This window comes from Ambystoma mexicanum, chromosome 10, assembly GCF_040938575.1.
Source record: "Ambystoma mexicanum isolate Mex_15411 chromosome 10, UKY_AmexF1_1, whole genome shotgun sequence".
Classification (NCBI taxonomy): Eukaryota; Metazoa; Chordata; class Amphibia; order Caudata; family Ambystomatidae; genus Ambystoma; species Ambystoma mexicanum.
The window spans coordinates 965,666,670-965,690,599 of record NC_090932.1 but is presented as its reverse complement, the minus strand read 5'-3'; positions in this window follow the sequence as shown (position 1 = coordinate 965,690,599).

The window sequence follows — 23,930 nt, the reverse complement described above, 5'->3', positions numbered from 1 at the left end:
TGAAGCTCATTATGACTCACAGTTTGTTCATGTCTAGACAGGAAGAGAATACTATTAGACAAACGATTCCAGATATCAGGAAAAATCAAACAGGATTTTATAAAGAAATTGAATCCGTCTTGCATTTGTCCATTTTCATGCCAGGTGATATAGATTTGATGTTCCCTGTGATCCTTCCTGCTAATATATGGAAACACATTAGAACTGTAGGTGATCAAGCAGGGCTGGGTTAACTTGTTACGGATAGATGGAGAAAGGAAGGCTGGTGAGAAACGCCACAGGTGATATTGACACTGCCAGACAGAATAGTAACTAAATTAAAAACTTTGGTTCCAGAGAGAAGAATAGTTTGGGACAAGCTTGCAGCTTGCATCCAGGGGAAATCTGAGGGCGATACAGATTTTAGCAGTCAGGACTTAAGTACAGAGTCAGGAAAAACGCTGTTTGTAGACACACGTGGATTGTTGCCTGATATCCAATCACAAATTATGATGCCTGGCAAGGTAAATCACATTCTGAAGCATTGCACATGGCTCAGTATTATGAAAATAGAGTCAATACTGAAAAAGAGAGGATAGAAAAGAAGAAGGGAAACTTAAAAACAAAACCATTGTTGCAGCAAATAGTAAGTGGAGCCAGAGGTGGGAAAACACAGTTTAGAGGTCAATTTGCACCACAGAGTTATGTGCAAATTGGTCCTGTACACATGAACCAATGTGCTTATTGTAGACAAGAAGATCATTGGCAAGCACAATGCCCGATCCTTCAGCAGCAATCGAATAACACATATGGTACCATGGGTAGACAATCCTTGGATAAGGGGTCCTGGTAGAAGTCAGTTTACTCAGAATCAACAGTCATTCTCACAGCATAGTCAGCAGCACAGTGTTAATAATGGGAACATTTTTGATAATCATTTGACTGTCTATTTCTCTGAGGATCTTGCATTTGATGATGTACTGTTCTGTTAGGACAGCCAAAATCAGAGTCTGGAACCAGTACCTATTCCCGTCGATCAGAAAGGACCCTACGTTGAGATGAAGGTGGGGAATAGTAAGCATCTATTTTTGATAGATACAGGAGCACAGAAGTGTTCCGTTGATCATTCTCGGGTTCCAGATATTCCACTGTCAGGGCAGAACAACATTTCTGTAGGGTTCTCTGGTATGAAAGTGGTTAGTCCGGTCTCTCACCTGGTCCCGCTTTCACTGGGGCCATTCACTGGTTTATGTCCATTTCTTTTGACGATGAATTGTGGCAAAAATGTTTTGGGGTTGAATCTGTTGAAAGAATTGAATGCTGTAATTTACTTTTATCCGGATGGAGTGCATCTAATGATTTCACCCCAACGAACTTCTGTTTCACAAGTCTTGACTAGGCATGTTTATGGGCGGTAGATGATAATGACGTTGGCATTTTGCAAATTGAGCCTGTTAAAATTGTGTTGAAATCAGGTGTTAAATTGCCACGTATTCCACAGTATAAGATTTCAGTTGATGGTGAACAAGCTTTAAAGAGTATAGTTTCTGATTTTGTACATTGAGGAATTATTGAGGAAATTGCAGGAAGCTTGTGTAATAGTCCGATTCTACCGGTGTTTAATAAAGGGGATAATGCAATTTCTTTCCGTTTTATTATTGATTTGCGCACTACCAATAAGATTGTTGCTCCACAATGTCCGATTGTGCCTGATGTGACTACTATATTGACAATGATATCCAGCTTCTGCTACTAATTTCAGTGTTGTGGATCTAAAGAATGCTTTCTTTAGTATTCCTGTACATGTTGACAGTAGATATTTGTTCGCGTTCACCCCAGGGGGACGCTCGATTACATTTACTCGTTTGCCACAAGGGTACACTGAGAGTCCAAGCATTTATAGTAGAGCTTTGAAGGAACAGCTTGATACACTTGAGTAGCCTTCCACTTGTACGTTGTTGCAGTAGGTTGACGATCTTCTTTTAGCTGCAGATTTAGAAGTTGTTTGCAAGGAGGGGACAATGTGCCTCATTACACGGAAGGCGGTAGACCATGGCGCTATTAGCGCCATGGTTGCCGCTGGTACCTTACAGGGTCCGCCTTGGTGGATGGCGGAATTAGCGCCATATTCCAAGGTGTGTGGGGGCGCTAATTCCGCCATCCACCATTGCCCCTTCACCATTGCCAGTTAGCCCCATAGGGCTCCATGTTAATGGTGAAGTTGCTAATTACGGTACCGCAAATTGCGGTACCGTAATTAGCACCAAGGTCCCTTTGCGGGTCCCGTACTTAACGCCTGTAAAAACCAGGCGTTAAGGGAAGACCCGCAAAGGGACCTCGTAGTAAGGCAGTAAGGGTTTACCGGTACCGGTACCCTTACCGGTACCGGTAAACCCATACCGCCTTCCGTGTAATGAGGCCCAATGTTACTGCTTATTTATCTAGCAGAACATGAGCATATGGCTTCATTGAAAAAGTTTCAATATTGTCGACAAGAGGTCCCCTATTTAGGCTATCTCCTGTCAAAGGAGGGGAGAAGACTGACACCTGAACGGATAAAAAGCATCTCTAGCATGTCTGTCCCCAATACAAAGAAAGAGGTCAGAGCCTTGATAGGCATGGCCTCGTACTGTAGACAGTGGATCCCTAACTTCTCATTAATGATAAAACCAATGTTGGCATTGACAAAGAAGGACATTTCTTTGCCTTTACCCTGGAAAATTGATTGCCAGAAAGCTTTTGATCTGCTCAAGGCTGCGTTGTGATCAGCACTGGTTTTGGGCACACCCAATTATGACAAAGCCTTTGTTTTGTATGTCCATGAATGTGATGGATGTGCTTTGGCTGTGTTAACGCAGGAGCCTGAAGGGAAGAATAGACCGTACAGTTATTTTTCTTCCACGCTTGACCCTGTTGCATGCGCTTTGCCGAGATGTTGGAGAGCTGTTGCTGCTGCCGCTGCATCGGTAAAACAAAGTGAGGGTATGGTTTTGGATCACTCCTTAACCGTGATGGTACCTCACTCTGTAGACGTTCTAATAAACAGAAAGCAAACGCAACATCTTACATCAGCATGATTAACAAGATAGGAGCTGATTCTATTTGCACCACATATACAAATTAAGTGATGTTGCTCATCAAATCCGGCCGAACTATTGCCTCTTCTGCAAGAAATTGCTTGCAGTGACGAGATGTCACATAACTGCCTCTATACCACAGAACAAGTGACTAACGGCAGAATTGATTTAAATGGTACACCATTAAAAAATCCACAAGGGGAGCTGTTTTGCGATGGCTCCTGCTTCAAACTTCCAGATGATACATCCACTGCTGCTTACGCAATCACTACATTAAGCACTATTGTGGAAACCAAAAGAATTCTGCATAACTCCGCGTAGGCCGCAGAGATTATTGCATTGACTCGAGCTTGTGAACTTTCCAAAGGGCTTAGTGTGAATATATTTACAGACAGTCAATATGCCTTTGGGGTGGTTCACAACCTTGGGAGATTATGGGCAGAGAGAAGTTTCTTGACCTCGCATGGAACTGAGATACAACATGTCACTTAGATAGTTTGGCTACTTTCAGCACTTGTGCTTCATACCCAGTTAGCAATAATGAAGTGTGCAGCACACCAGAAAGTAACAGATGATGTGGGAAAAGGAAACACTTTTGCTGACAGAATAGCCAAACAAACTGCCATTGACTTACATTCTAAAATGTATGTACTGGACCCTACAAAAGGGGTCACTAACACTTGTGTGACAGGTGAAGGGATTGGTTGCATAAAAGAAATTCAGGCTGACACTACTCCAGGTGAAATCAAACAGTGGGCTGAGGGTCCGGCAGGTTTACATGATGAGGGTTGTTGGGCAGACGCTGAGAATCAAAAATGGATTCTGCCCTTTGCTTATGTCACCACTATGGTTACGATGGCTCATGGTAGCAATTTGAAATGACCAGATGCCTTACGGATAGCTCTATTGTCCATGCGGATGACCACACAGTCGGGAACAGAGCTCTCTCCCTATGAGATAATCATGGGGAAACCAGCCAATATTTGGAATGTACCCAAACCCAAGCGGTTACAAGATGTAGAGCATTTGATCCTTTCTGAGTACTGTGACCAGTTAACTCAAAACTTGTATTTGATTTATCAACAGGTGCGAGAAGCCCTCCCAGTGAAATACGAGGGTCCAGGTCATCGACTCCGACCTGGGGACTGGGTGCTCTTCAAATCGCTTGAAAGAGGCTCCTGTCTCGCACCTCGCTGGAGAGGACCATATTAAGTACTCCGTGCCACAAAGACCGCTGTACGAGTGGAAGGGAAACAACACTGGATTCACGCAACACACATCAAGAAGATACCTTTTCCTCTGTCCCACAACAAAGGGGAAGAGAAGGAGATTGTTCACTCTGTTCCTCATCAGAAGTCTGTCCTAACCGACACGAGGATGTCCTGGAAATCCTTCCTGAGCCCGCAGGGCCTGGGGAGACTGCTGTTTTGCCTCCAAGTTCTTCTTCAGATCTTTCTTCACCATTGAGCAATCTTGCATCTGCTTCATCACGTCCTTCAGGAAGCGGCGACACTCTGTTCGCAGATCACACCATACCTGGAGTCTTGAGGTACGATCTGCGTCCGAGACACCGGACTTACAGCACAGCATCGACTTTGCCCATAAGGAATCATCGTTGAGCCAGTCCCTTGTCACTCTTTCATTGAAAAATAAACAAGAGGCAGGGACCGGCAAAGTCACCTTCAAGCAAGATAGGCCATGTAGTCAGGAGCCACTGAAGGATGAACTAAATGAAGCCTAACGGAGAGGCTTCTAAACAGACTCTGAGAAACAATGTCCCTTCCTAAATCCACTCGTGCGGATCAAACTATTGGTCTTGTGGCAGACAAAGAATCTGCTCTTCAGGGATCTTGGTCCTTGAGGACCCACTGTTTTTTAATCACAGTACTGATTTGTTTAGTAATTATATTTGTGCTTGGGTTCTGGTACCTGGAAGGGGTGCATCGGTGTGAAACTTTGTTACCCACTGAAATAATCTCCACTGTCTCTTAACCTTTCGTGCATCTACAAACTCTTCCGTCGTGAGACTCCCAGCATAGACAGGATTATCATAATAACACTCTCCTAATAATCATGAATGCAACCCATGCGATTCTAAAGAGAACGAATTGCTGGGTGTGTTCACACTTGCCGCAACACGGGGAAAAGGGAATGGGCTGGTATAGTCATCCTCTTCCTCTAACTAGTGCATGCTATGCCTCTCTCAGGGCATTATTCTTTGGTTGTTGGAACAATAGTATTTCTGGGAATTTCGATGGGACTAAATTGAATGAATTTGAAAAATGAGTCCTAACACCTTTGGGATGTTCTCTCTTTGCAAATAGAAGCAAACTCAATGTTGCTTCTATTACACCTTCTGATAGACTTGCTTGACCTTTTCAGTCACTAATTTCTTTCAAGATGGCTCCCGTAGGCAAACAGGATTCCATGCCTCCTTCCTATACTATTAATCATGGCCCCACTCCGTTTCCTTCTGTATACAAAGGGAAGGTTCTCAGCCAGTGGGTACATTTGAGGGTTGTACTAACACTGCAAATCTAACCAGTGAGGACAGTCATTTGTATGTAGGAGATCCTGTTTACTTTGTTTGTGGCAATGAAGCCTATCCTTGGTTACCTACAGATTGGCAGGGTACTTGTTATTTGGGTATCTTGTTACCAGGGGTATATGTGGCTACCACCTCTGAAGTTTCTGGAGCTCCTCAAAGGTGGGATGAGAATGGTCATACTCCTTCACAAGTCTTGGGTGATGTAGCAAAATCCTTTGTGCCATTTTGGGGACAGATAATGAATTCCGAAGATATCAGAAGACTAGCAAGGGTACTGAAAAAAACCATCAATAGGACCACCGATATTCTGTACAACATGAAGCCGGAGCAAAAGGCAATTAGATTAGTAGCCCTCCAAAATAGGATGGTGTTAGATGTCATCCTAGCTGAGCGCGGTGGGGTATATAAATTGGTGGGATCCGCATGCTGGGTTTTTCTACCTGACTCCTCCCCTACTGTATTCAAGGCAATACAAAATCTGCAAACCTTGAGTACTGAAGGGAGGGAAACTGGAATCTTAGTTCTTGGTTCTGGGACTTTTTTTACGATCATGGGGTTGGAAGATCTTTGCAGTCTTAGTGGTGATCCTTGGTATTCTTCTGTTCTGTCGTTGTGTACAATGTCTCCCTGTCATATGTTCAACGTTAGGAGGATGTTGTGCAAAACGATAGGTACACTAGGACCTAAGATACATGTGCCCAAGAAAACTACTAATGTTTTAGTAATGAAGGATATTACTATCAAGGAACTTATGGTGATTGAGATTTCTGAAGAATGTGATTTAGGATGCATGGACATTGAGGCATGGGATTTTGAGTAAAGTGAATGTTTGAGTAATGCTCTTGGCATAGGCCAAAAGGAGGGTTTGTTAAACCATATTCGCATAAATACTTCCTGATTATGAACATTGACCTAAGACATTCTCATTTGTATTAAAACCTATGATTAACTCGATTTAGTGTGAATTGACTTTGCCGCCATCTTGAAAACATCTGCCATTTTGATCCCAACTCCTGCTGCCTGTTCAGAAATGATTAACCATGATTTCAGCTGCCACTGAGCAGAATGACCTTTGAGCCTATGGCAACACCTGGAATGCCAAAAGCAGAAATGTTTATCCTGTGCAAAGAGACCTTGTAGTCAAAATGAACTACCATTCAAAGTGTTATCTGTGCGTACAGACTCATCCTCTTTCAAACAACGACACACAAAGCAAAGCAACTACAGTCGTGTGTTTTGGAAGAAATCCTTTATGGATCTCTTGGAACAGGACTTATCCTAAAGCTCGAGAAACAAGGAAATATCTACACAGCTGAATACAACAAAGTTTGCCAATATTGTATCTTTAAGGAACCTTGGAGCCACAGCGAACCTCAATTCAAGTGTTGTCTGCATCAATAGCTTCAGCCATATACAAACATCAGAACTAAATGGCAGACAAACTAAAACCATGTGCCTTTGCAATAAACAATTGAATTTGTTTCTTGAAACTGGGCTTAACTTGAGCTGGAGAACCAACATCGCCATTGAATCTCCAAGGATAGGACAACATGTCAAAAGTGTGAAATAATATTGTTATATTTGTCATGTGAACTGGGCACGAAGCCCAATTTGTAACTTATTAGTTTGGAGAAGGGCTAGGCAATGACCAGGACTGTATATAAATACTGCATGCTTTGGGATGACCAGTACTTCCACCCCTCACTGTGTCTGCTGGTACACACTGCGAGGCCCTTGGGAGCCAGATAGCTATCTGCTTTGATATTTGTATCTGTACAGAATAAAGTTATATTCATAACTTTGACTTCGTGACTGGCGGATTCAATTTTTGGTGGTACTAAGCCTCCCTATTCCTTGCTGATCTATCAGCAGGGGAGGGAAGCTTGAAGAAGAGCTGCATGCCAACTGGAAGTTAGGAGAGAAGGTGGAGATCAAATGGGCTAGAGGGGTCACGTAGATGTTGAAAGCCAAGGTGAGAGTATAGAGCCCTGAAGGAAACCGCAGGTGGAGATTGAGATGGTGGAGAGAACAGGGCCAAGTTGAACCTGGGAGGGTTGGTCTGAGAGGAAGGAGGTCAACCAGTCCAGAGCCAGGTACGTGATGCCAAGGGTATCAAGAAGCTGATTTATCAGCGTGGCACGATTGACTGTATCAAAAGCAGAGGAAAGATCAAGACGGATGAGAAAGGAAGGAGAGCAGGAATCGATATTAGAGAGCAAGTCTTCACGGGTGTGCAGAAGAGCAGTGTCAGTGGCTCTGGAAGCTTTGAAGCCAGACTGGTGGTTGGGGAGAAAACCAACAAATTCAGTGTGGTGGATAAGCTGGGAGATAGCCAGCTTTGCCAATAGTTTGCCCAAGAAGAGGGTAATGGAGATTGGGCAGTAGTTAGCCCGACAGGAAATAGTCGGTAGAAGGCCTTTTGATATGTTGTGGAAGAAGGGAGTGCTTGAGGAGAGAGGGGAAGGATCCAGTGGCAAATGAGTGATTGCAGAAATCAGTCAAGGCTGGAGCAGGGAAGACAATACTGTCCTCGATAGTTCTAGAGGAACAGGGGAATGTCAGGTGGGGCAACTAAGCCCACCCCTCAAACAGGTCACTATCAACGTCACTAAATAAACAAAGTCCTATTGGTTACACAAACTATAGGGCTCTTTAATACGTGGCCCTCTATAATTGGTTGGCACCCTTACATCCATCAGTACTTTTCCAACTACGCCAGTAGCACGCAGGCTGGTCTCCAGGTGCTGGCTGGGTGGTTTTGACCATCGCTTCCCACCAATTAGCATATCATCTATCATCACCTCAGTGGTCTGCATGTCAATTAAGGCTTTGAACTCAGCCTTGGAAATGTTCCTTGCCCTGGAGAATACGAGGGAGTAGAGGCACGCTCTGTCTTCTTGCGTAGGTGTGGTTCATCATGATTGTCCATTTTCAGCCCTCCATGTGACCGAAGACCACAAATTTGAGCTCTTGATGTATTTAAAATACCATTATTTAATGGACTTCTGACGTCTTCCTTGTTTTCGTGCACATCTTCCGAATAGGAATTTGTTCTTTCACACGTTTGTAGCTAATGTCTGATCAGCAAAGCTCAAAGCAGCATTGGCTTCTTGGGGCTGGTCCAGCCTCTCCCTTCTGAGATTAATTCCTGTAATTCAATTGCTTTTTGACTGCGACACACTGGTAAAGTCCTTCCTTTTTCTGGTGCAGCTCTGCTATAATGCGTAGTGGAATCATCCATAGTTCACTCACTCCTATATATATATATATATATATATATATATATATATATATATATATATATATATTCAATGAAAAGGGACGTTATGTTTAAGTTGCGCTACTAAAAACCTATGAAATTCAGTGAAAAAACGTTGTCAAAGGAACGTTATGGTTCCAAGTAAAAACGAAAAACCCTTGAAATTCGCCAGTTATGGTAAGCTAAGCAACCATAACTCGCGCCACCACCGTGCACTGCTAAGACTAACACCCAGCACATCAAAGATGACATCACAAATGTCATTGATGACATCACTGATGACATCACATGTGTATGTACTTTTCATGAAATATGTGTACAAGGGATTCTTATTATATTGTTGCGAAACAAGTGTCAAGGATCATTGCAATAAATATCATACCCTAATTAGTGCATTGAACGATGCATTGATATAAATAGCATTCTATTATGGAGTTCTATCTAGTATACTAAGCTACTGATACAGAAACATAACATGGTGTGCAGTGTACAAGATGAAGGTATAATATTCGTAATGTTGATATGTTGAATAATGAAATGATAATTGTTTTCTTAATAGATTTTTGTGTATTGTGAAATATGTAATACGTAGCTAATAAAACATTACTATAGACACAACACAAAGACACAAGAACACATACCAATATGGGTATATACAGGGAAAGTGAAGTTAGCAAAAAAGCACAAGTCGTAGCAGAAACAATTCATAACTTAACTGATTATTTTCATGCAAATAAATGATTGCTCTGTTTCAAAGCTGCTATTCACCCTATGTATATGTATCACTTGATGTGATTGGACCCACAGGGAAAGTACAGCCATAAAAAAAACAACAGAACTATCAGAAAGTGCTCATAAGTCTATTGATTATCTTTATGCACAAAAAGGATTGCTGTCTTTCAAGCTTGTGTCATCCCGTATGTATATGTTTCATATGATGTGACTGGACTCTAACAGAATTACTGTAAGAACCTACTTGAAGGATACATCTACAAATAAAATAAAATGTTGAGTTTCTGACTGTTACTGAAGAAAACCATGTGGCCTAGATATGTCAGCAAAAGAAAAAAGAATGAGACAGACATGTGATGTCATCAGTGATGTCATCAATGACATTTGTGATGTCATCTTTGATGTCCTGGGTGTTAGTCTTAGCAGTGCACGGTGGTGGCGCGAGTTATGGTTGCTTAGCTTACCATAACTGGCGAATTTCAAGGGTTTTTCGGTTTTACTTGTAACCATAACGTTCCTTTGACAAAGTTGTATCACTGAATTTCATAGGTTTTTAGTAGCGCAACTTTACCATAACGTCCCTTTGACAAAGTTTTTTCCCTGAATTTCAAAGGTTTTTAGTAGCGCAACTTAACCATAAAGTCCCTTTAACAAAGTTTTTTCATTGAATTTCATAGGTTTTTATTAGTGCAACTTAACCATAACGTCCCTGTAACATTTGTTTTTTACTAAATTTTAAAGGTTTTTATTAGTACAACGTGACCATAACATCCTTTTCAATAGATGAAGACCACTAACATCTTATGTCCTCAAAGTGGGAATGCCGGGTGGTAAAAAAAACAAAAAGATTTTCCTTCCTACGCCGGGACGCCTGCGGCGTCTCGGTGTAGGAAGGAAAATCTTTTACCAAGATGGCCACCATGGAAAGGGAAGGCGGGGTGTATAAAGAACACAACGGCGCATGAGCGGGGTTGGGGGGCACAGGGGAGATACATGGGCATGAGCGGGGGGTGAGAGGGAACAGGGTACAAACGGGGCAGGAGCAGGGGGTGGGGGGAAAAGGAAGGAAACACAGGGCATGAGCGGTGGTGGGGGGAACACGAGAGAGACACGGGGCATGAGCAGCGGGTGGGGAGGAACATGAGGGAGACACGGGGTATGAGCAGGGGGTGGGGAGGAACATGAGGGAGACACAGGGCATGAGCGGGGGGGTAGAGGGCACATATACGGACATGAGCGGGGGTGGGGAGGAAAGGAGAGAGACAAGGGGCATGAGCAGGGGGTGGGGGGAACACGAGGGAGACACGGAGCATGAGCAGGGGCGGGGGTAACATGAGGGAAACACGGGGCATGAGCGGGGTGGGGGGAACACGAGGGAGACACGGGGCATGAGCGGGGGGTGGAGGGCAACAGGAGACAGACACGGGGCATGAGCAGGGCGTGGGGGGCAACAGGAGACAGACACGGGGCATGGGTGGGAGCAAGAGGAGACAGACACGGGGCATGAGCGGGGGGTGGGGGGAACAGGAGACAGACACGGGGCATGAGCGGGGGGTGTGGGGTACAGAAGACAGACACGGGGCATGAGCGGGGTAGTGGGGGGCAACAGGAGAGAGACATGGGGCATGAGCGGGGGTGGGGGGGTACAGGAGACAGACACGGGCATGAGCGGGGGGTGGGGGGCAACAGGAGAGAGACACGGGACATGAGCGGGGGGTGGGGGGTACAGGAGACAGACACAGGGCATGAGCAGGGGGTGGGGGGCAACAGGAGAGAGACACGGGACATGAGCGGGTGGGGGAACAGGAGACAGACACGGGGCATGAGCAGGGGGGCAACAGGAGACAGACATGGGGCATGAGCGGGGGGTGGAGGGGTACAGGAGACAGACACGAGCATGAGCGGGGGGTGGGGGGGGTACAGGAGACAGACACTGGGCATGAGCAGGGGGCAACAGGAGAGAGACACAGGGCATGAGCGGGGGGGTGGGGGAACTGGAGACAGACACAGGGCATGAGCGGGGGGTGGGGAGAACAAAAGAGACAGACACGGGGCATGAGCAGGGGGTGGGGGGCAACAGGAGCGAGACACAGGGCAGGAGCGGAGGGTGGGGGGCAACAGGAGATAGACATGGGGCATGAGCGGGGGGTGAGGGCAACAGGAGACAGACACGGGGCATGAGCAGGGGGTGGGGGGAACAGGAGACAGACATGGGGCATGAGCGGGGGGTGGAGGGGTACAGGAGACAGACACGAGCATGAGCGGGGGGGTGGGGGGGTACAGGAGACAGACACTGGGCATGAGCAGGGGGCAACAGGAGAGAGACACGGGGCATGAGCGGCGGGGTGGGGGAACAGGAGACAGACACAGGGCATGAGCGGGGGGTGGGGAGAACAAAAGAGACAGACACGGGGCATGCGCAGGGGGTGGGGGGCAACAGGAGCGAGACACAGGGCAGGAGCGGAGGGTGGGGGGCAACAGGAGATAGACATGGGGCATGAGCGGGGGTGAGGGCAACAGGAGACAGACACAGACAAGGGCATGAGCAGGGGGTGGGGGGAACAGGAGACAGACACGGAGCATGAGCGGGGGGTGGGGAGAACAGGAGACAGACACGGGGCATGAGAGAGGGGGTGGGGGGCAACAGGAGAGAGACACAGGACATGAGCGGGTGGGGGGAACCGGAGACATACACGGGGCATGAGCGGGGGGGCAACAGGAGACAGACACGGGGCATGAGCAGGCGGTAGGGGGTACAGGAGACAGACACGGGGCATGAGCGGGGGGTGGGGGGCAACAGGAGAGAGACACGGGGCATGAGCGGGGGTGGGGGGAACAGGAGACAGACACAGGGCATGAGCGGGGGGTGGGGGAACAGGAGACAGACAAGGGGCATGAGCAGGGGTGGGGAGCAACAGGAGAGAGACACAGGGCAGGAGCGGGGGGTGGGGGGCAACAGGAGACAGACATGGGGCATGAGCGGGGGGTGAGGGCAACAGGAGACAGACACAGGGCATGAGCAGGGGGCGGGGGGGAACAGGAGACAGACACGGAGCATGAGCGGGGGTGGGGAGAACAGGAGACAGACACGGGGCATGAGAGGGGGGTGGGGGGCAACAGGAGACAGACACGGGGCATGAGGGGGGTGGGGGGCAACAGGAGAGAGACACGGGACATGAGCGGGTGGGGGGAACCGGAGACATACACGGGACATGAGCGGGGGGGGCAACAGGAGACAGACACGGGGCATGAGCGGGCGGTAGGGGGTACAGGATGCAGACACGGGGCATGAGCGGGGGTGGGGGGCAACAGGAGAGAGACACGGGGCATGAGCGGGGGTGGGGGGAACAGGAGACAGACACAGGGCATGAGCGGGGGTGGGGGGCAACAGGAGACAGACACGGGGCATGAGCGGGGGCTGAGGGGCAACAGGAGACAGACACGGGGCATGAGCGGGGGTGGGGGCAACAGGAGACAGACACGGGGCATGAGCGGGGGGTGGGGGGCAGCAGGAGACAGACACGGGGCATGAGTGGGGGGTGGGGGCAACAGGAGAGACACGGGGCATGAGCTGGGGGTGAGGGGCAACAGGAGACAGACACAGGGCATGAGCGGGGGGTGGGGGGCAACAGGAGACAGACACGGGGCATGAGCGGAGGGTGGGGGGCAGCAGGAGACAGACACGGGGCATGAGCGGGGGTGGGGGCAACAGGAGAGACACGGGGCATGAGCGGGGGGTGAGGGACAACAGGAGACAGACACAGGGCATGAGCGGGGGTTGGGGGGAACAGGAGACAGACACGGGGCATGAGCGAGGGGTGGGGGAACAGGAGACAGACATTGGGCATGAGCGGGGGGTGGGAGGAACAGGAAAAAGACACGGGGCATGAGCGGGGTGTGGAGGGGAACAGGAGACAGACACGGGGCATGAGCGGTGGGGGGGAAGGGGAGAGACACATGGGGCATGAGCGGGGGTGGGGGGAGGGAAAGAGACACGGGGCATGAGCAGGGGGTGGGGGGAACAGGAGACAGACACGGGGCATGAGCGGGGGGTGGGGGGAACAGGAGACAGACACGGGGCATGAGCGGGGGGTGGGGGGAACAACAGAGACAGACACGGGGCAGGAGCGGGGGGTGGAGGGCAACAGGAGACAGACACAGGGCATGAGCGGGGGTGGGGGCAACAGGAGACAGACACGGGGCATGAGCGGGGGCTGAGGGGCAACAGGAGACAGACACGGGGCATGAGCGGGGGTGGGGGCAACAGGAGACAGACACGGGGCATGAGCAGGGGGTGGGGGGCAGCAGGAGACAGACACGGGGCATGAGCGGGGGGTGGGGGCAACAGGAAAGACACGGGGCATGAGCTGGGGGTGAGGGGCAACAGGAGACAGACACAGGGCATGAGCGGGGGGTGGGGGGCAACAGGAGACAGACACGGGGCATGAGCGGAGGGTGGGGGGCAGCAGGAGACAGACACGGGGCATGAGCGGGGGTGGGGGCAACAGGAGAGACACGGGGCATGAGCGGGGGGTGAGGGACAACAGGAGACAGACACAGGGCATGAGCGGGGGTTGGGGGGAACAGGAGACAGACACGGGGCATGAGCGAGGGGTGTGGGAACAGGAGACAGACATTGGGCATGAGCGGGGGGTGGGAGGAACAGGAAAAAGACACGGGGCATGAGCGGGGTGTGGAGGGGAACAGGAGACAGACACAGGGCATGAGCGGGGGGTGGGGGAAGGGGAGAGACACATGGGGCATGAGCGGGGGTGGGGGGAGGGAGAGAGACACACGGGGGGTGGATGGGAGGGAGAGAGACACACGGGGCATGAGCGGTGGGCGGGAGGGAGAGAGACACATGGGACATGAGCGGTGGGTGGGAGGGGGAGAGACACAAGGGGCAAGAGCGGGGTTGGGCGGGAGGGGTTGAGACACAAGGGGCAAGAGCGGGGGTGGGCGGGTGGGGCAAAGACACAAGGGGCAAGAGCGGGGTGGGCGGGAGCGGGGTTTAAGACACAAGGGGCAACAGCGGGGGTGGGCGGGAGGGGGGAAGACACGGGGCAAGAGCGGGGGTGGGTGGTAGGGGGCAAGAGACACAGGGCCAAGAGCGGGGGTGGGCGGGAGGGGGCAAGAGACACGGGGCCAAGAGCGGGGGTGGGCGGTAGGGGGCAAGAGACACGGGGCCAAGAGCGGGGGTGGGCGGGAGGGGGCAAGAGACACGGGGCCAAGAGCGGGGGTGGGCGGGAGGGGGCAAGAGACACTGGGCCAAGAGCGGGGGTGAGCGGGAGGGGGCAAAAGAGACGGAGACAGAAAGTGCTAATAAGTCTATTGATTATCTTTATGCACAAAAAGGATTGCTGTCTTTCAAGCTTGTGTCATCCCGTATGTATACGTTTCATATGATGTGACTGGACTCTAACAGAATTACTGTAAGAACCTACTTGAAGGATACATCTACAAATAAAATAAAATGTTGAGTTTCTGACTGTTACTGAAGAAAACCATGTGGCCTAGATATGTCAGCAAAAGAAAAAAGAGTGAGACAGACATGTGATGTCATCCGTGATGTCATCAATGACATTTGTGATGTCATCTTTGATGTCCTGGGTGTTAGTCTTAGCAGTGCACGGTGGTGGCGCGAGTTATGGTTGCTTAGCTTACCATAACTGGCGAATTTCAAGGGTTTTTCGGTTTTACTTGTAACCATAACGTTCCTTTGACAAAGTTGTATCACTGAATTTCATAGGTTTTTAGTAGCGCAACTTTACCATAACGTCCCTTTAACAAAGTTTTTTCCCTGAATTTCATAGGTTTTAAGTAGCGCAACTTAACCATAAAGTCCCTTTAACAAAGTTTTTTCATTGAATTTCATAGGTTTTTATTAGTGCAACTTAACCATAACGTCCCTGTAACATTTGTTTTTTACTAAATTTTAAAGGTTTTTATTAGTACAACGTGACCATAACATCCTTTTCAATAGATGAAGACCACTAACATCTTATGTCCTCAAAGTGGGAATGCCGGGTGGTAAAAAAAACAAAAAGATTTTCCTTCCTACGCCGGGACGCCTGCGGCGTCTCGGTGTAGGAAGGAAAATCTTTTACCAAGATGGCCACCATGGAAAGGGAAGGCGGGGTGTATAAAGAACACAACGGCGCATGAGCGGGGTTGGGGGGGCACAGGGGAGACACATGGGCATGAGCGGGGGGTGAGAGGGAACAGGGTACAAACGGGGCATGAGCAGGGGGTGGGGGGAAAAGGAAGGAAACACAGGGCATGAGCGGTGGTGGGGGGAACACGAGAGAGACACGGGGCATGAGCAGCGGGTGGGGAGGAACATGAGGGAGACACGGGGTATGAGCAGGGGGTGGGGAGGAACACGAGGGAGACACAGGGCATGAGCGGGGGGGTAGAGGGCACATATACGGACATGAGCGGGGGTGGGGAGGAAAGGAGAGAGACAAGGGGCATGAGCAGGGGGTGGGGGAACACGAGGGAGACACGGAGCATGAGCGGGGGGCGGGGGGTAACATGAGGGAAACACGGGGCATGAGCGGGGTGGGGGGAACACGAGGGAGACACGGGGCATGAGCGGGGGGTGGAGGGCAACAGGAGACAGACACGGGGCATGAGCAGGGGGTGGGGGGCAACAGGAGACAGACACGGGGCATGGGTGGGAGCAAGAGGAGACAGACACGGGGCATGAGCGGGGGGTGGGGGGAACAGGAGACAGACACGGGGCATGAGCGGGGGGTGTGGGGTACAGAAGACAGACACGGGGCATGAGCGGGGTAGTGGGGGGCAACAGGAGAGAGACATGGGGCATGAGCGGGGGTGGGGGGGTACAGGAGACAGACACAGGCATGAGCGGGGGGTGGGGGCAACAGGAGAGAGACACGGGACATGAGCGGGGGGTGGGGGGTACAGGAGACAGACACAGGGCATGAGCAGGGGGTGGGGGGCAACAGGAGAGAGACACGGGACATGAGCGGGTGGGGGGAACAGGAGACAGACACAGGGCATGAGCAGGGGGGCAACAGGAGACAGACATGGGGCATGAGCGGGGGGTGGGGGGTACAGGAGACAGACACAAGCATGAGCAGGGGGGTGGGGGGGTACAGGAGACAGACACTGGGCATGAGCAGGGGGCAACAGGAGAGAGACACGGGGCATGAGCGGGGGGGTGGGGGGAACAGGAGACAGACACAGGGCATGAGCGGGGGGTGGGGAGAACAAAAGAGACAGACACGGGGCATGAGCAGGGGGTGGGGGGCAACAGGAGCGAGACACAGGGCAGGAGCGGAGGGTGTGGGGCAACAGGAGATAGACATGGGGCATGAGCGGGGGGTGAGGGCAACAGGAGACAGACACGGGGCATGAGCAGGGGGTGGGGGGAACAGGAGACAGACACGGAGCATGAGCGGGGGGTGGGGAGAACAGGAGACAGACACGGGGCATGAGAGAGGGGGTGGGGGGCAACAGGAGAGAGACACAGGACATGAGCGGGTGGGGGGAACCGGAGACATACACGGGGCATGAGCGGGGGGGCAACAGGAGACAGACACGGGGCATGAGCAGGCGGTAGGGGGGACAGGAGACAGACACGGGGCATGAGCGGGGGGTGGGGGGCAACAGGAGAGAGACACGGGGCATGAGCGGGGGGTGGGGGGAACAGGAGACAGACACAGGGCATGAGCGGGGGGTGGGGGAACAGGAGACAGACACGGGGCATGAGCAGGGGGTGGGGGGCAACAGGAGAGAGACACAGGGCAGGAGCGGGGGGTGGGGGGCAACAGGAGACAGACATGGGGCATGAGCGGGGGGTGAGGGCAACAGGAGACAGACACAGGGCATGAGCAGGGGGTGGGGGGGAACAGGAGACAGACACGGAGCATGAGCGGGGGGTGGGGAGAACAGGAGACAGACACGGGGCATGAGAGGGGGGTGGGGGGCAACAGGAGACAGACACGGGGCATGAGCGGGGGTGGGGGGCAACAGGAGAGAGACACGGGACATGAGCGGGTGGGGAGAACCATAGACATACACGGGGCATGAGCGGGGGGGGCAACAGGAGACAGACACGGGGCATGAGCGGGCGGTAGGGGGTACAGGATGCAGACACGGGGCATGAGCGGGGGTGGGGGCAACAGGAGAGATACACGGGGCATGAGCGGGGGTGGGGGGAACAGGAGACAGACACGGGGCATGAGCGGGGGGTGGGGGGAACAGGAGACAGACACGGGGCATGAGCGGGGGGTGGGCGGAACAGGAGACAGACACGGGGCATGAGCGGGGGGTGGGGGGAACAACAGAGACAGACACGGGGCAGGAGCGGGGGTGGAGGGCAACAGGAGACAGACACAGGGCATGAGCGGGGGTGGGGGGCAACAGGAGACAGACACGAGGCATGAGCGGGGGCTGAGGGGCAACAGGAGACAGACACGGGGCATGAGCGGGGGTGGGGGCAACAGGAGACAGACACGGGGCATGAGCGGGGGGTGGGGGGCAGCAGGAGACAGACACGGGGCATGAGCGGGGGGTGGGGGCAACAGGAGAGACACGGGGCATGAGCTGGGGGTGAGGGGCAACAGGAGACAGACACAGGGCATGAGCGGGGGGTGGGGGGCAACAGGAGACAGACACAGGGCATGAGCGGAGGGTGGGGGACAGCAGGAGACAGACACGGGGCATGAGCGGGGGTGGGGGCAACAGGAGACACGGGGCATGAGCGGGGGGTGAGGGACAACAGGAGACAGATACAGGGCATGAGCGGGGGTTGGGGGGAACAGAAGACAGACACGGGGCATGAGCGAGGGGTGGGGGAACAGGAGACAGACATTGGGCATGAGCGGGGGGTGGGAGGAACAGGAAAAAGACACGGGGCATGAGCGGGGAGTGGAGGGGAACAGGAGACAGACACGGGGCATGAGCGGGGGGTGGGGGAAGGGGAGAGACACATGGGGCATGGGTGGGGGGAGGGAGAGAGACACACGGGGGGTGGATGGGAGGGAGAGAGACACACGGGGCATGAGCGGGAGGGAGAGAGACACACGGGACATGAGCGGTGGGTGGGAGGGGGAGAGACACAAGGGGCAAGAGCGGGGGTGGGCGGGAGGGGTTGAGACACAAGGGGCAAGAGCGGGGGTGGGCGGGTGGGGCAAAGACACAAGGGGCAAGAGCGGGGTGGGCGGGAGGGGGGAAGACACAAGGGGCAACAGTGGGGGTGGGCGGGAGGGGGGAAGACACGGGGCAAGAGCGGGGGTGGGTGGGAGGGGGCAAGAGACACAGGGCCAAGAGCGGGGGTGGGCGGGAGGGGGCAAGAGACACGGGGCCAAGAGCGGGGGTGGGCGGGAGGGGGCAAGAGACACTGGGCCAAGAGCGGGGGTGAGCGGGAGGGGGCAAAAGAGACGGGGCCAAGAGCGGGGTGGGCGGGAGGGGGCAAGAGACACAGGGCCAAGAGCGGGGGTGGGCGGGAGGGGGCAAGAGACACGGGGCCAAGAGCGGGGGTGGGCGGGACGTGGCAAGAGACATGGGGCCAAGAGCGGGGGTGGGCGGGAGGGGGCAAGAGACACGGGGCCAAGAGCGGGGGTGGGCTTGAGGGGGCAAGAGACACGGGGCCAAGAGCGGGGGTGGGCGGGAGGGGGCAAGAGACACAGGGCCAAGAGCGGGGGTGGGCAGGAGGGGGAAAGACACACCGGCCAAGAGCGGGGGTGGGCGGGAGGGGGAAAGACACACGGGCCAAGAGCGGGGGTGGGCGGGAGGGGGAAAGACACACGGGGCAAGAGCGGGGGTGGGTGGGAGGGGGAAAGACACACGGGGCAAGAGCGGGGGTGGGCAGGAGGGGGGAAAGACACACGGGGCAAGAGCGGGGGTTGGCGGGAGGGGGAAAGACACACGTGGCAAGACCGGGGGTGGGAGGGAGGGAGACAGACACACGGGGCAAGAGCGGGGGTGGGCGGGAGGGAGACAGACACACGGGGCAAGAGCGGGGGTGGGCAGGAGGAAGACAGACACACGGGGCAAGAGCGGGGGTGGGCAGGAGGGAGACAGACACACGGGGCAAGAGCGGGGGTGGGCGGGAGGGAGACAGACACGGGGCAAGAGCGGGGGTGAGGGGGTACAGGAGACAGACACGGGGCATGAGAAGGGGGTGGGGGGCAACAGGAGAGAGACACGGGGCATGAGTGGGGGTGGGGGGAACAACAGAATCAGACACGGGGCATGTGCAGGGGGTGGGGGGCAACAGGAGACAGCAGACACAGGACATGAGCGGGGGGTGGGGGGCAACAGGAGACAGACACGGGGCATGAGCGGGGGCTGGGGGGCAACAGGAGACAGACACGGGGCATGAGCGGGGGGTGGGGGGGAACAGGACACAGACACGGAGCATAAGCGGGGGGTGGGGAGAACAGGAGACAGACACGGGGCATGAGCGGGGGATGGGGGGCAACAAGAGACAGGCACAGGGCATGAGCGGTGGTGGGAGGAACAGGAGACAGACACAGGGCATGAGCGGGGGGTGGGGGGGCAACAGGAGACAGACACGGGGCAACGAGCGGGGGGGTGGGGCTGTACAGGAGACAGACACGGGGCATGAGCAGGGGGTGGGAGGCAACAGGAGAGAGACACGGGGCATGAGCAGGGGGTGGGGGGAACAAAAGAGACAGACACGGGGCATGAGCGGGGGGTGGGGGGCAACAGGAGACAGACACGGGGCATGAGCAGGGGTGTGGGGGGCAACAGGAGACAGACACGGGCATGAGCGCGGAGTGTGGGGGTACAGGAGACAGACACGGGGCATGGGTGGGAGCAAGAGGAGACAGACATGGGGCATGAGCGGGGGGTGGGGGGAACAGGAGACAGACACGGGGCATGAGCGGGGTAGTGGGAGGCAACAGGAGAGAGACATGGAGCATGAGCGGGGGGTGGGAGGGGGTACAGGAGACAGACACGGGGCATGAGCAGGGGTGGGGGGCAACAGAAGAGAGACACGGGGCATGAGCGGGGGAGTACAGGAGACAGACACGGGGCATGAGCGGGGGTGGGGGCAACAGGAGAGAGATACGGGACATGAGCGGGTGGGGGAACAGGAGACAGAAACGGGGCATGAGCAGGGGGGGCAACAGGAGACAGACATGGGGCATGAGCAGGGGGCTGGGGGGTACAGGAGACAGACACGGGGCATGAGCGGGGGGTGGGGGGTACAGGAGACAGACACGGGGCATGAGCAGGGGGGCAACAGGAGACAGACACGGGGCATGAGCAGGGGGGTGAGGGGGGTACAGGAGACAGACACAAGCATGAGCGGGGGGGTACAGGAGACAGACACGGGGCATGAGCAGGGGGTGGGGGCAACAGGAGAGAGACACGGGGCATGAGCAGGGGGTGGGGGGAACAAAAGAGACACACACGGGGCAAGACACACGGGGCAAGAGCGGGGGGTGGACGGGAGGGGGAAAGACACACGGGGCAAGAGCGGGGGGTGGGCGGGAGGTTGAAAGACACACGGGGCAAGAGCGGGCGGTGGGTGGGAGGCGGAAAGACACACGGGGCAAGAGCGGGGGGTGGGCGGTAGGGGGAAAGACACACGGGGCAAGAGCGGGGGGGTGAGCGGGAGGGGGAAAGACACAAGGGGCAAGAGCGGGGGTGGGCGGGAGGGGAAACGACACACGGGGCAAGAGCGGGGGTGGGCGGGAGGGGGAAAGACACACGGGGCAAGAGCAGGGGTGGCGGGAGGGGGAAAGACAGACGGGGCAAGAGCGGGGGTGGGCGGGAGGGGGAAAGACCCACGGGGCAAGAGCAGGGGTGGGCGGGAGGGGGAAAGACACACGGGGCAAGAGCGGGAAAGACACACGGGGCAAGAGCGGGAAAGACACACGGGGCAAGAGCGGGAAAGACACACGGGGCAAGAGTGGGAAAGACACATGGGGCAAGAGCGGGGGTGGGCGGGAGGGGGAAAGACACACGGGGCAAGAGCGGGGGTGGGCGGGAGGGGGAAAGACACATGGGGCAAGAGCGGGGGGCGTGGGAGGGGGCAAGAGCGGGGGTGGGCAGGAGGGGGAAAGACACACGGGGCAAGAGCAGGGGTGGGGGGAGACAGACACACGGGGCAAGAGCGGGGGTGGGGGGAGGGAGACAGACACACAGGGCAAGAGTGGGGTTGAGGGGGAGGGGGAGACACACACGAGGCATGAGCGGGGGGTGGGCGGGAGGGGGAGAGATACACGGGGCATGAGCGGGGGGTGGGCGGGAGGGGGAGAGACACACGGACATGAGCGGGGGGTGGGCGGCGGGTGGTGAGAGACATACGGACATGAGCGGGAGTGGGCGGCGGGTGGGGAGAGACAACACGGACATGAGCGGGCGGCGGGTGGGGAGAGACAACACGGACATGAGCGGGGGTGGGCGGCGGGTGGGGAGAGACAACACAGACATGAGCAGGCGGCGGGTGGGGAGAGACAACACGGACATGAGCGGGCGGCGGGTGGGGAGAGACAACACGGACATGAGCGGGCGGCGGGTGGGGAGAGACAACACGGACATGAGCGGGGCATGAGCGGGGGGTGGGCGTAAGGGAGAAAGACACACGGGGCAAGAGGTGGGAGGAACAGGAGACAGACACGGGCATGAGCGGGGGTGGGGGACTTACTGTGCAGGTGGGATACAAAGCCTCTCATGCGAGGAACAAAGATGGCGGGCGTCTCTGAAGCCAGACGCACTGCACGCTTCCACGCATCCAATGAGAGAGCACGTCAGATGTCCGCGGACATCACGCAAGCTGCTGGCCCAATCACCGTCCTGTCCGCGGAGCGAACAGGGAAGTGTGTCCGCGAAGCGAACACAGATATCACTAATTTTTTTCACTTACATTTTGTCATTTTTTTAAAAACTACTGGACGGATTTACACCAAATAAAGCAAAGCACGCTTTCGGGACCAAGCCGCCGCTCCTGCCGCTAATTTGGTGTAAATACGTCCAGCGGTTTGGGCTGTAGGCGTGAGCAAAGTTTTTTCCCATTATGACTATGGGAAAAAAAAAAGTTTTGGGACCCCCCCTATAACTTTGTCCCCCCTGGACGAATCCTCACCAAACTTTGCAAAGAAATTCAGAGTGACCCAACTACTTTTTTTGGTGAGGATCCGTCCAGGGAGAGCGAAGTTATAAGCCACCCAAAAAGTGCTCTTCCTATGGAAACAGCAACTTAACCATAACTACATGGCCACTACCGTGGCCATGTAATATATATATATATATATTCAATGAAAAAAAAAAAGTTTGTTAAGGGGACGTTATGGTTAAGTTGCACTAATAAAAACCTATGAAATTCAATTAAAAAACTTTGTTAAAGGGACATTATGGTTAAGTTGTGCTTCTAAAAACCTATGAAATTCAGTGAAAAAACGTTGTTAAAAGGACGTTATGGTTCCAAGTAAAACCGAAAAACCCTGAAATTCGGCAGTTATGATAAGCTAAGCAACCATAACTCGCGCCACCACCGTGCACTGCTAATACAAACACCCAGGACATCAAATGTGACATCACAAATGTCATTGATGGCATCACATGTCTGGCTCACTCTTTTTTGCTTTACTCATATACCTAGGCCAGAAATAGTCAGGAACTCAAAATTCACTAAAAAGTACTATATTTGTAAATCACTATTTTTTGTACCTAGATTATGACACTTGTCAAAAAACAAAATCCATTCAGACTTTACGAAAACATTTATATCTAGATCTATAATCTTTTTGCAAAACTTTGTGTAGATTTGTCAAATGGCACCACATTTATAAGCCTTTACAATATTTTGGGACCCCGCTCTAATTTTGCCCTCTCTTGACAAAATCCCACCAAACTTTGCAAAAACATTTATATCTAGATCCATTATCAGTTTGCCAAAATAGGTGTAGATTCGTCAAATTGCACCTCATTTATAAACCTTTACATTATATTGGACCCCCCACTAATTTTGCCCCCCTCGACAAAATCCCACCAAACTTCGCAGACACATTAATATCTAGTTCTATTATCAGTTTGCCAAATTAAGTGTACATTTGTCAAATGACACCTCATTTATAAGCCTTTACATAATTTTGAGACCCCACCTCTAATTTGACCCCCTCTTGACAGAATCCCACCAAACTTTCAAACACATTCGGAATCAGGTCGGGAATATAATTGCTAAATTTCATGCGGTTTCATTGAGTGGTGCCAAAGTTATATGCCATCGAAAAACTGCCCCAAACATCTGAAGTGTCCTCAAACTTGGCAGGACTGTCCTCGAACTCCCGGAGTGTTCGTGGACTTTCACGGCATAAAACACCAGTGTTTT